Here is an 11233-nt window from a genome sequence, read left to right as displayed (position 1 = left end):
GGGCCGCGGGGATGGATTGGGCCTTGAGAGGCCGCGTGGAAGGGCCGGCTGGCAGCTGCTATCTCTCTCTCTCCTCTTCTTATAATCTACTTTATATTTCCCAGAACAGAAAATATCAAAGAAGAAAAGGAGAAGAAAGGAAGTGTTAGGGATAGAATTTGCGCGGGTGGTTAATTTTCCCGGACTCACAAAAATGAGCTCGATCCCGGAAAAATAGAAGTGGGCACGCGGTTGAAGTTGAATTCAAACTCATTTGAAATTAAATCCAAAAGATTTGAATAGGAAGTGAGGTTTGGGAGGTCCAAAAATGTTCGGATTTTTGGTGGAGCTCCGGAATATGATGAAAAAATATATGGCAAGGTTGGAGACCAAGAATTAAGATAACAAAGGCATTGGGATAATTTGCAAGTGTGTTATGGTGAATTCCAAATTAAAGAAATATTTAATATAGCTCCCTAATATTGGGAGGATATGTTATAAAGAGAAATCACCATGTCGTATATTTAGGTCCCTCCCTCCCCCTCTCCCCCTCCCCCTCCCCCTCCCCCTCTCCCCCTCCCTGTTGCCCTTCTTCTTTGTATGATTGGGATTAATCCGTTGTAATTCTTGTGGTGTGTTTGTTGGGATCAACTGTCCAAAAATGTTCGGATTTTTGGTGGAGCTCCGGAATATGATGAAAAAATATATGGCAAGGTTGGAGACCAAGAATTAAGATAACAAAGGCATTGGGATAATTTGCAAGTGTGTTATGGTGAATTCCAAATTAAAGAAATATTTAATATAGCTCCCTAATATTGGGAGGATATGTTATAAAGAGAAATCACCATGTCGTATATTTAGGTCCCTCCCTCCCCCTCTCCCCCTCCCCCTCCCCCTCCCCCTCTCCCCCTCCCTGTTGCCCTTCTTCTTTGTATGATTGGGATTAATCCGTTGTAATTCTTGTGGTGTGTTTGTTGGGATCAACTGAATTATGGATTGTTCATCAGATTGTTCACTAAATATATTTGAATCTTTTTTAAGTTTCTTTGATGTATAATTTAGTAGCTATGTATGCTTTCCGATCTATTTGTCTTCTCTGGCCAAGATACATGGGTAGTTTCTTCGGAGGAAGTGGTGCATAGTAGTGGGTTCAATCTCATGGTGTTCTATATCCCAATGGCAGAATGGGGACAATACACGTATTTGTCTTGTTGCTACTAAGGATAAAACGAGGGGGATTTATCTTATTGCCAGATTTCTTTCTGTCTACATTATATCATCTTGCTTATCGCGTTGCTCTATTTGTAGTAAACTTAATACCTTGAGACGCATGCTGAATAGCGGTTTCAGGGTGGAGTAATAGTAGTAGATGCAATTGTATAACAGTCTACTTATCACAAACGGAATGTATATACATGATTATGTCATGCATGATCATAGTTATAAATGTTGCTTTTCTGTCAATTGCCCAAAAGTAATTTGTCTACCATGCCATTGTGTGCTTTCGAGAGAGATACCACTGGCGAACCTATGACCCCCGGGTCCGTTCTCCATCAATACTTGCTTCTACAAAATTGCCTCTTTATTTACCTTTACTATTTACCAGATCATGCCGCCACGCGTTGTTGCGCCTGTCCATTTTTGCTATAAAATGGTAGGCATTTTTGCAAGAACGCGAAGACATAAAACCTGCAAGTTATATAGGATATTTTGTAAATATGTGGAGACATGAAACATGCAAGTTAGATTTGCAATTTGGCATGAAATGAACTATGCAATGTGAAGTTGGTTCGAGCCTTATGGACAATCAATGGAGAACTGATCTGTAGAAGTCCTTCACCAGCATTTTCATGTGTGACATGCTCGTTATTTTCTTAGACTTAACTCTACGTGTGTTATACTTCATTGGACAAACATGTCACAACGTGCTCTGGCCTATCCCTAGCTGCATGGACACAAATTTGTAAAAGGTAAATCATTATAGTAGTTTCCTATTTAAATATGCTTGGAATAATAGCTTATAGATCTGTAATATGTTGTCTTAATGGCACACATGAACTCCTCTTGAAGAACCAGGGCACGGTAGGATTACAAAACTAATCACCTATTGGTTTACATGATATTTATCTATTATAAATGCAAAATCAAAGGATGTTAAGAAATGTTCACAGCTTATATATTCAGAATAACTCGCATCATAAATAATTTACTTCATATATATTCAGAGATATTTACTAGATGTATATTCCGAGTAATGCTCACCACAAAAAATTAGACTACATGGCATGGCATTTGGTAAACAACTGGGGAGTGCAAGTCAGCTTCATCAGCCAAAGCTACGTACAGATTCTCAATCTTTCAGCTTCTCCCATGCAATGCCTATCATATAAATTAGAGCTTGAACCAAACCGGACACCTACCGTGTACCATCAGTACTTTGATTTTTCTCAAACCTGGATAAATAATTAAGAAATAAATAATACCATTTTATGTATGTTTGTATTTGTCATCAAAAAGGCCGCTGAGTTTTCCTTATGCTCGCACGATAGCCTGTCCATCTCTCCTAATTCCTGTGTGATTAATAGTTTAACAATGGGGTTATCATGATCCCAGTCGTGAAGATGCATAGACTGAAACCATCCATGATTGATCTCGCCGCAGGCAGGTTATTGGCAAATACAAGATCTGAAGGAAACAATAAGAATATGGCCTCTGAATTCGACACCCTCTGATAATATAATCTCATCTCAGCTGGAAGGTTGATCTATGCCAAAAGGAGTAGGAACAATTAAAACATCACACTTCACACGGTCCAAAACATCATAAAATTTTAAAATCTTCCTATCTCTCTCAGATGGCACATGGAACTAATGTGAAATGCTCACCTGACTGAAAAACAGTTGTCATGAGAAAAGTAAGAAACCTAACATCCCAGTTCCAAATTGATCCAGAAGTCAACCAGGAAACGTGCTGATCTAGGTGAGTAGGATGCAACAAGCACCATGGTCCCTAGCATGGCAAGGAGAGGAACACCACATGCAAAAACCAGTGCGATGGCAAGGAACAACAGCTTTAGAGTGACCCACAGTATTTTCATTTGATTCACAATGTGATGTGGATGCATAAACGCCTTGTATATTTCGTTTTTGCATTTTTCACTTGCTAATTAAGCTGCTAGATAGGACGCAATTATTTTAAATAGCTATAGAGAGTAACATCATATCATACAAATAAAAGGTACAAACACACAAATATTAAGATTAGGCATAAATTTAGTTAAGAGAGGCATAAGAGCAAACTCATACTAACCTGTCCGTCAGCCATCGGATACGACAGATTCAGCAGGGAAAATGTAAGAAACCCAACAGTATGTTGCTCGAATTCATCTGTACAGAACCTGCATTTTTTCCTGGACACAAAGAATAGCATCAGTAAACAACAAAATTTCCAAAGATGGAGGAAGAATTGGGGGAAGAGGAGATGCATGAAGAGGGAGAAGTGGAACGAATTGAAGACCTAAGAATAACCCATCATTGCTTGAGAATGATTCCAAGAAGTGAGGAGAGTGGGGAACGTGCAGCGGCAAGTTGGGATTATATGGGCGTGCATACATTCAATGAAAAATATGAACCGCCAATTGTAACTGACATGCAATAACCAGCAGCCCGCGCATCGATTGGAAGTAATGGCTGATTAAACTCTCGATCAACCATCGTCGGATTGGCGATCGAACATCAAAGGACGCATGCCTTTTTGCCGCCACAGACCATCCAACCGCGTCGTGCAACCGAATGGATCAAGTAAATCGAGCCGACCCCTTGCCCCATCACCCACCGAGGCGCTGCCCGAACCAGCATGGTCGCCATGGATCTGTTGCTCTAGCCCGGCATCGGTCGTCACCCAGTCCTGTCGCATCTGGAGAGAGTCGTCAGGCGAAGGGAAGGGAAGGGGGAGGGAGGCACTTATGCTGCTACAGGCCAGGAAGGGTGCAAAGGCCCATTAGGCTGAAGTTACCACAGAGGCGGAAAAATGCGACCAGAGTAGAGGCCCATAACGGGTTGGCGCTCGTTAACAGCGAACTGATGAAAGGAAGTCCTCATCAAGTCGGGCGCACAAGCGATCTCAGTGTTTTCAATGTCTTGCTTTAGACTTCCTAGAGGAGTTTGCGAGAGTGTAACATCCATTATACGACAGTTCTGGTGGGACAGCAAACAAGGAAGAAGGAAGCCATGTTGGGTCTCGTGGGATGTCATGACAAGGCCGAAGGATCTAGGGGGGCTGGGTTTTAGGGATCTTGAGATCTTCAACGTTGCACTACTGTCAAGACAGGCTTGGCGTGTTTTATAAGAACCGGACTCCCTAAGTGCTCGCATTCTCAAGGCAGTCTACTATCCAGTAACGACCTTATTGGAGGCGGAGTTAGGCCCCCATCCATCGCAAGTCTGGCGAGCTATTATAAATGGAAGAAATGTATTGAACCATGGCATCATCAGGCGTATTGGTGATGGAGCAACGACCAGAATTTGGCATCATAACTGGCTTCTGAGAAGTGGCTTAATGAAATCTTTTCCGCCTCGGGTAGCTGATCCACCGCAGATGGTAAGCGATCTGATCGAACCAACCATGGCATGCTGGAGAGAGGAGGTGGTACGCCAAGTATTTGTTCCAGCTGATGCGGAGGCAATCCTGAAGATCCCCCTCTGTACTAGACAAGTGGACAACTTTTGGGCATGGTCGGACGATCCGAGGGGCCGTTTCTCAGTAAAATCAGCTTACAAATTGATCCATAAGATGAAGATGGGAAGGGAGGACTGGCTAGATGAGGCCGAGGATATGTCCAGCGGAGAATCCAAAGGATGGTCATCTATTTGGGGTTTGCAAGTTCCTTCAAAACTGAAAATATTCACATGGAGGCTGGCTCGTCACTCACTTCCTACCGGTGATGTTCTGCATCGTCGAAACATGTCATCATCGCATGTGTGTGCGTTATGCGGAGCAGATGACAACTGGCGCCATTCTCTTCTCGACTGTAACTACGCCCGATGCGTGTGGGCTCTATCAAATGAGGATATGGTGCAGCATATGTGTATGCAGAGAGATGAACAGGCAAAGAGGTGGCTCTTTCTGATGAGCGAATCGCTTCCTCAAGAGGAATTCACTACCATGATTGTCACATTATGGGCGATTTGGGCAGCAAGGAGGAAGATAATCCATGAAGGAATTTACAAAACTCCTTTCGCTACTCATAGTTTTGTCACTAGCTACTTGGCTGATTTGAAGCACATACAGATACCTATTGACAGGTCACCGGCAACTCCAAGGGCTCGCCCTACTACTTGGCAGCCACCACCGGATGATCACGTTAAGATTAATGTCGATGCGGCTGTGCTGCGTGCTGGTGGAAGGGGGGCTGTGGGAGCCGTTTACCGCGATGCATCGGGTGTGTATTTGGGGGCCTCGGCAGTTGTCTTCAACAATATAGAGGACCCGGAGGTGCTTGAAGTTCTAGCTACTAGGGAAGCGCTGGCGCTTGCTGAGGACTTGTACGAGCAGAAAGTTTTCATCGCCTCGGATTGCATGGCAGCGGTGGAGGCGATCAAAGAAGGAACGGCAGCAGTTTATGGAGCAGTGGTACATGAAATAATGGATAGAGCTCGTTTTCTCATCTTGTTCTTATAGTCATGAATTTAGATCCTCGAACTTTGAGGCTCACAACCTCGCGAAGCATGCATTAACGTTGGGGACCGGCCGCCATGTCTGGTTAGGCCACCCCGGCAATCTTTTGTTCGTCCCTGTAAACATTGTGACGGTTGAATAAAAGTTTCGCGAGTTTGTCTCAAAAAAACGAACTGAGGATGATTAGGCGCGATTGAGAGCAAATCCGACGACCAGAAATGCACCGAAGTAAGGATCCAACGGCTGAAAAAGCTAATGTCCTGAGAGAGATGGAAAGATGCTCAGTTATAATGTATCTAAATTCATTTCACTATACCATTAACTGACCATCTATTTGCTTTAAACCTTGTAACTAGCAAGACGAGGGGCTTGACAACCCCCCTTGTCAAGTTGGGTGCAAGTATTTATTTTGTTTGTGTGCAGGTGTTGCCTATCTTGTTAGCTTGCAGACTCCTATTGTTTCTTAATTAACTGAGAAAAATATTTTTGCTTCTGTGTTACATCACCCTTTCTCTTTAGGGGAACCTACAACTCCTACGGGAGTAGCAACATGCAAAGTATGAATGATAAATGTAGAAGAGTGTGGAGTGTTATAGTTGTGTAGCATGTAAAAGACTACCGAAAGAACTTGAGATAACTACAAATTTGACTCGGGAAGGCTAAAGAGCAACGTAAAATTCTTTCAAGTTCACACATGTACTAATATGTCGGGGACACTCTCACACTGACATGTACCGCGTCCTACACAAAACACATGAAACTAGCAAGTAATATATGTTATATGTTGCAGAAAAGAACACTATGCATTTAGATTTTTGTAGAAATGAAGAGAGACTTTGTGTTGGAATTCTCTTATAAAAAGAATGAAATGAGGTACAACTTCTGTGAGATCCCATTGAATTAGGTGGATAGACCCAATCCTTTGATTTAAGGGCATTTCCAACGCTAACCCCCAAACAGACACATTATTTGTTCGTGGATTCGTCCGGACAAGTTCACGAACACTAATGCGGGAGCCGGCCATCCAACCATGTTCTCCATATGTCAATCTATCTATTTGCATGTCACAGTTGAGGAGAGAGGGGATGTCCGATGTGGTGGCTTTTGGTTGGCTAGACAGATGTCCGGACTACCGTAAAGCCCCCCAACCCCAAAGTTTGCTTCTACTTTGCTGGAATTTGGACGTCCTAACTAGTCTGCGGGCGTTTGAGGGATAACACTGCATAATAAAAAGTGTCCAGACTCCGGCGAAGGATATATAGGGGGATTTGAGGGCCCGCGTTGAAGATGCCCTAAGCCCTGGCTTTGTGTAGGAATAGTAAAAATCATTAAAATGATTGAAATAATAATAATAAGATTGCATAGATTTGGTTGTTTATTTCATATGAAAAACCCTAGAGATCTTAATTCACAATATTATTATGATGTTATTATGCTACTAAAGAGCATCATCTCGTTCTTTTATGCGTAGAAAATTTAGAAGGGTATCCGAGTGGACTGTAAAATCCTTGCATTCATCCTTTGATACTACACACCACGGTCCATTTACAAATGCATGAGCCATGAGACATTCTTCCAGCTCCCCCGCGGGAGCGACTCATCTAGGGTTTCCCCACCTCCCGCCAGTGTCGTGACTAGTGCATCCCGGCCCTTGCCAGGGGAGGGCTCCAGCTTTATTTTAGGTGTTTTTTGAGTTTGTTTAGAGTTTTTGTCCTGCTCGGTAAGAAGAGACGGCGACGGCTCCCTGAAGTTGGATTAAGCCCCCCCCCCCCTGCTTCATTCGCAAAAAAAAAGTTCCCCCCGCTTAGCCTCGTTCTTACGGTGCGTCTGGCACCATCGGAGAGCGTGTGGAGGTTTACCTCCAGCGAATGTCGCGGGATTTGGTCGGCGTTTGTCTTCAGTAGATCCAATTGAATCTGATCTTCATTCGTCTATATTTGTGTGTATTCAGATTGGATCCTTGTGAATTACGCTTTTTTTCATCAACGGCGGTTTGTTGTTTTGGTGTGTTGATCATATTAAGCCCTAGCACGACGATTTCCGACCGTCTACTACAATAAGGTTTGTCTGGTTCTGGTGAGTGAGGGGCGATGACGGCGGTGCATCGACTCGCTCTAGTATTTGTATTCGTCGCTAGATGGACTATAAATCTGGATGTAATTTTTACTTTTAATCTTCTTTACACTGCTTTGCTTTGACATATGATGAATAAATGAGAAGTTTTTCAATAAAAACTCCATTTACGAAATGTAGGCGCTTGTGCTATAGCATCATTGTCAGCTGGGTGGCAGCCACTGTGGTCATGGCCCGGCGTGCACGCAGGAAGAAGTACCTGAGGACCGAGCCCTCAGTTCAAACAAAAGGAGCGGACAGCCGGGGAATCAGTGATAGAGCCACAGCATGCGGATGCTGTGATCAACAGTGGTGCCTGTAGGTCAGGATAGGCCACTGGAGCAATCCAAAAGAGGCCGGCCGGCACGGCAAGATCTATCTACGAGCCAATACGCCCCGGTTCGAAAACAGCAAGAGCCAGGCAGAAGGCTACAAGGTTCCACAAGGCGATGGCGAAAGGATGAGGAAGAGAGGAGACACGAGACGAGACGCGGGTCGTCGGTGCGGTCAGGTCATGTGCGTGACCTTTCTCCGTGTGGTCTCGGGTTTACTACGCACGCACGCAGTACGACCGACCGTGTTCACCCTGACACGAGACGAGACGAGATGGGCATGCTGTGCAAGAAAGAACACGGGAGGCCGGTGCAGCCGCCTGCAAGCCGGCCACCTACTTCGTTTTGGTATTTGGTTTCTTGTCCCCTTTTCTTCTTCCTTGAATTGGACTGTGGAGTGCAGAGACAATGGCGATGGAGCGGTGGGGCCTCCCGCTTCCCTGCTCCTTCTCCGATAAACGCGAAAGGTGGCGAGACGGCGACGCGCAAAGTCAGAGGGAGAGCGACGTGCTGTTGCCAAACAGTCTCTTCAAGAGCTCAAGCTCCACTGATCGTACTCCGCCGTAGAACTTCCATGGGTCCAAATGAAGAAACAAGGCAAAGAGGGAGCGAGACATCAAAATAGCCGGACCGACCCTTGCATGTGATCACTCAGCCGAGAACATCACATTGCCTTGCCCAGAAAAGCATCACCGCCATTTTCGGAGGAAAGAAGAACAAAAGGGAACGAGATCAGCACCAAATTCGGAGGAATGGTGTTTTTTCTTCTATGGCGTGCAATTAATAATAGCAAAAGCCGCTCGTGACCCCTGACCACTGATCACCACCATCTTGGCCTCTGCTTAACTGATCTCACGGGCATGGCATACTCACGCTGGCACACGCACGCGTCCATCGCCAGAATTTGTATACATGATATTCTTCCTCTCGTGGCGTTGGATCATGGAAGTTCTCAAAGATTTCACGTTAATTCTATTTTTATTTTTTAGTTGGCCACTATGGGTTTGATTCTACACATTTCAGGGCATAATCACTTTTCGAATTATTGTGTTTGAAGTAAAATAAAAATGGCAATAAAAACAGAATGGTTCTAGATAAATACTGAACTTAAAAAATAACTCTCTCCGTCCCATAATATAAAGATATTTTTTACACTATTGTAATGCTAAAAATATTTTTTTGTTATAGGACGGAGGGAGTATACAATAATATCTTCACAGCCGAAGTAAATTGCTCAGCTCAAAGAAAGAAGACGGTTGGGGCTTCGAAGACTGAATAAGTTGGTTTGCAGTGATGTGTAATCTCTTCAGATCGAGAGAAGAGGTGTCAAAAAGAAATGCTTTTAGGCAGGCTTACTTGCTTAGTATATATTTTTTATTCAATCAAAGACCAAGGTCGTATGGTCACAAATTTTGAAGAGAACCCGCTGGTATACTGGCATCATGGCTTCACGGCCGTACTCACAAGTAATGGAAATGAACTGAGTGGACGCATCTTTTGAAGCAAAAGCATCGAAATGCTTTCAGTTGTTGCACAGAAAATTAAGCAAGATTTTGGGCTGTCAATGGCCCACGCCCACTCCAACCTGCGCCAAACTAGAGCTTGAAAGATCATATACAGTACATGGATCAAGGCTATATTTTCGCCAACTTTGATGTAGCCAATCAACCATTGGACATCGCAGACTTTGCAATGATGCAAAACATGTCATGAGTGTGCATCATTCTACTTTAATTAGCTAGCTGGTGGTATCATTCGATCCCATGTGCATGCGTGCATGCCTGCGAGCTGTCACGGTAATAATCCATTTTGGTCGCTTTCTCAGAGTTCATGATTATCAAAACAACCACGTGTATAGATTAACCCTTGTTTAAGATGTTTCCATGCTGTGATGTTTAAGCAGCATGGGGGCGAATACATATGTGCATTGTCTCGTCATTTCTCAAGGGCAAACTTGTCATTCACGAACAAAACACGGCCAGCTTTTTTTTAAAAATTTCCAACCTATTTATTTTCAATCATGGCAGTACAACAAATACCAGAATGCACGTCGCCGTCATCGACCCTGCCTCGTCGGAGCCGAGCAAAATTTGTCATGGTAAACGATTGGTAAGTCATCGTGCTAAGGTCCCATAGAACCAGTGCAACAGAACAATAACTGTTGCCGATGAAGAATAATGTAGATTGGAAAGATCCAACCTAAAGACAAACGAACGTAGACGAACGATGAACTGATCCGAGCAAATTCGCCAAAGATAGATCCGCCGAAAATGCATCTCCACACGCCCATCAATGATGCTAGACACACCACCAAAATAGGGCTATGCGGGAAGAACCTTATTCCATTTTCAGAGAGGTGCCGTTGTTTCGTTTTACTGAGTAGGACACAAACCCCAACAAAACACAAAGTAACTTCTAAAAGCGGAGCCCTCCCACCAACAAGAGCCGGGATCCACCACGCCTCCATGTCATTAAGGCCACCAGAGATGACGCGGACCGGCATCGGTACCGACAGGAAGCAAAGAAAACCTAACCTTGGGAGAGGAAGCGGCGGCTGAACCTCACGTGTGTAAAACCTCAAAAACACAGCCAACTTATGACAATAGTTATTTTAAAAATATGAGTTAACATCATGTTATGATATCGTATCATATTAAATGTTAGTAGCAAAAGAGTCTGTGCATTGCAACAGTAAAAAAAATATTCCCTCTGTCCGAAAATACTTTGTCATCAAAATGGATAAAAAAAGATGTATCTAGAACTAAAATACATCTAGATACATCCCCTTTGATCCATTTTGATGACAAGTATTTTTGGACGGAGGGAGTACCACTTTCCCCTAACTCAATAATCATGACTCAAGACCCCAATAGGTCCATGTCATTTATTTCAACACATGACATCCCATTTGTGTTCTCACTTATCCCTTCCCACCCTTGTAAATGGTAGACTTAGTGCTCTTATGATCACAGCACGTCTTAATGTTGTCAATCCTAAGGCACCTCTCTCTCTCTCTCTCTCTCTCGGCCTAAAATGAGAAATTCGTTTTTAGTGAGGTTTTGGTGAGCTTGCATCCGTGGTTATAGATGGTTTCTTTCGTCCCCAGTCATGGTTTGCTAAGGTGTTCATTTACA

General features: G+C 43.8%; 1 long non-coding RNA gene across 1 annotated transcript; it reads right to left on the bottom strand.

Moving 5' to 3' along the window:
- Nucleotides 1–1401: 1401 nt before the first annotated feature.
- LOC147991243 (uncharacterized) lies at nt 1402–3909 on the bottom strand. The gene is made up of 3 exons (XR_015612387.1): nt 3814–3909; nt 3289–3388; nt 1402–2743 (listed from the first exon to the last, which is right to left on the bottom strand). It is a non-coding gene; the product is annotated as an uncharacterized LOC147991243 (long non-coding RNA).
- Between the last annotated feature and the right edge of the window lie 7324 nt (nt 3910–11233).

This window comes from Triticum urartu, chromosome 1A, assembly GCF_056163025.1.
Source record: "Triticum urartu cultivar PI428250 chromosome 1A, HENAU_Tu73, whole genome shotgun sequence".
Classification (NCBI taxonomy): Eukaryota; Viridiplantae; Streptophyta; class Magnoliopsida; order Poales; family Poaceae; genus Triticum; species Triticum urartu.
The sequence above is the reverse complement of the archived record's forward strand: the minus strand, read 5'-3'. Positions and strand labels throughout refer to the sequence as shown.